The following is a 3,059-nucleotide window of genomic DNA, read 5'->3' as shown; positions in this document are numbered from 1 at the left end:
AGCAGCTTTCAGTTCCTTACAGGAGCTGTCCTACATTCAGAGTTTGGGTTAAAAGCAAACAATAAAAACTTTTGTTTTTCTTTTTGTGTCTTTTAACATTTCTACAGGCTGACTAGCATGTATTTATATTCCTTTCGTACCTTTAATTAATACATTATACTTATAATGCCCATTTCTACCTTTTTTTATACATGCATTTTTAAACAGATTTTCTTATCTTTTAGTATTAATTATGAAAATCAGAGAATATCACACTGTTTCTACGCTCAGTGTATTTCATTCTGAAGGTTAAAGGTCACCACAGAGCTGCTCAGCCCACTTAGCAGCGATTAGGCAGTCAAGGTTGAAGATGATATTTAGAGAAAAACTTCAGGCCAAAAGCAGAAAACAAATAGCTGCTCATTACCATTAACGGGGTCAACAACAAAATCAACAAAATGATGGCAATATGTCAATAAAACAGAACTGACACAGAGCTGTGATACAGCTGACACCAGAAATATATTTTTAAAGGACCAGACTGCTGTTTTCATTTGTTTTACACAGCATCTTTCATCCAGCAGCTGTCTAGAGCCCATTGTTTAGGGCAAATTCTCACTAGACAACACTACAAATACACTACCATATACTTAAAGCAATATTATGTCATTTTTCTAACTGCTTCAAAGTAATTTTGATGCTACACTGAGTTGTAATAGTTTGAATGGTGCCTCTGTCATTCCCACTTTGCGCCTTGTATACCTGTTTTTGCACTTTTGGCACCAGGTCAGAGCAAGTGCGTACACTTTATGCCAGTGGTTACCCACCACCAACTACTGTATGTCACATATTTCATGGAGTGAATGTTTTCTGAAATCATAACAAATACAAGTGTACAGCTGTCCACATTTACCACAGTGGTATTGCACAAATTTGGGATGCCAACTTGTAACAAATACCAAATCTTACATATTGTTGCTTTCACTGTTTTGGATGGAGCCTGGGTGGAGCGTAGATCAATCTGAACACACCCAACTTTAAGCTTTAATGTCTCTTTAATGGAACTTTTATTCTGAAAATATGTCCTCAGATTCACATCAGAGGAAGGTAAATCTTGTCAGAAGAGTGTAAAAACTTTCTTGCCTTTGTACTTGTAGAGAAAAGTAGGGGCTTTTTCAGTTCACCTCAATACAGTGTGGGTTTTCCTGGAGCAGCAACTCATGGACAGTAGAGGAACTGCAGCTGAACACACTTCTGCTTTTTACTTCCTGCAAACTTTCTGTTTGCAGTTTGTCTTGTAGCAGATTAATGTTCCCGAATTAAATCTGACAAATCCCAAACAAATGACTGACTGACACAGATGTGTGTGTGTGTGTGTGTGTGTGTGTGTGCGTGTTTTTGCGTGTCACCCTAAGCCTTGTGGCTAATAATAATCTGAAGGTACAGGCAGTGTAACAAATCAACATTGAATATGTATGTCAACATCAACAACACACACACGCAAACACATTTGAATTATTAATTATTTTGTTCACATACATTCACATTCATGTTAAAAGTGAAGATACAAACAAACTAAACATAAGATAGATTCCTGATTTGGGCTATTTTTGTCTCATTTGTATCATACATAATTATTATTATTATTAAATATATAACTAAATTAATATATACTCATTAGTTTGAAATTTATTATTTTTGTATGATTTCTTTTTTTAAATTACTTTATGAAACAAACTAAAATATTTAGGGACAACAACAAAAAAACACACAACAGTTAACCAAACATGACAGCTGTCATTATGTTCTGTGTATCATTTGTTTACTCTATTGTTACATTATCAAGACGATGGCAAAAAATGGCACACTAATGACTAAAAAAAGTCATTATTCAGTCTTTTAAGGGAATCAAAATTGGAAGATGACTTGTGTTTTCATCTTCAGAGTTAGTAATTTCATTAACAAGGACCCCCTGTCTACCGTGTCAAAGGGTGAGAAAGGCACTGCGACATGTCTGGACACTTTTTTTCATACTCCATCCACTAGAGTTCACTTGTTGTTATGGACATCTGTTCTACGTGAAAGCGATCTGAGCATTAAAATTACAGCAACATTGATGTGACCAGGTGCATGTCTGAAAGGGGCTCTATAAGAAAACAACATGTCACTCATGAATGTGAATAATGTTAAAGATGTGTATCAACACAGCCGCTGTTGTCATCTGACAAACACAAATTGATAATTTTTTTCATATCTTTAACTCTGTCATTTTATATCTTTAACCCAATGCATCAGTGAGTGTTCTGAGTGTGTTGTGGTGTTGTGTGATATTCAGTTTGTGTGTTAAAGTCAGACTTTGTCGCCTGTTTTCTCACAGACAAACTTTCTCATGACATCAGGCAGGAATTAAACTCAGACGTGACTCAAACCAACAGCACACACCTCTGCTGTGTTAATGCTGAACCACACACACACACACACATATAGGAGGTAAAACCCTGTCGTTATGGTTACGGTGTGTCACAGCAACGCCCTTTAACCCCAGAGGAGTGATGTCACATGGTCTCCACCCAGGCGTGCGTCACGGAGACACCGACACAATAACAGGTTTCTGTTTACAGAGCCTTACACTGACACACACCGAACATCAGCATTCATCTGGTACTCAGTTGTCTAACCAGAACTAGAAAGTAATGGAAGTCTTGTAAAGACAAAACTTACAGTAAAGTATAAATGTGTACAAATACCACAATCTAACAATTAAGAAATGATAATGAAGTGGGTTTTTCACTTAACGTACTAATGGTATCAAATTAACACTTACCAAGTGTTAAAAGAAGGTTTTGGGCTTGGTCAATAAATAATTTTGGTTTACGCTGCTGTGTTTTTTTTTATGTGTTCTGGTTAATTTGACCCTCACTGTCCACCGTATAATACGGCTAGCATTTGGCACGTTCTACACAATGTCTGTCTATGTTTTTGTCGACACATTTCCGCCGTTAAGTGACCAAAAAGAAAAAATGAAGACGAAGAGAAAAGTAACGAGGGCATGAAGCAGGAGCCCTGAGATCCTGGCTAAA

This window comes from Morone saxatilis, unplaced genomic scaffold, assembly GCF_004916995.1.
Source record: "Morone saxatilis isolate NCDOM2014 unplaced genomic scaffold, NCSU_SB_2.0 Contig21, whole genome shotgun sequence".
Classification (NCBI taxonomy): Eukaryota; Metazoa; Chordata; class Actinopteri; family Moronidae; genus Morone; species Morone saxatilis.
This window is presented reverse-complemented; position numbering follows the sequence as displayed.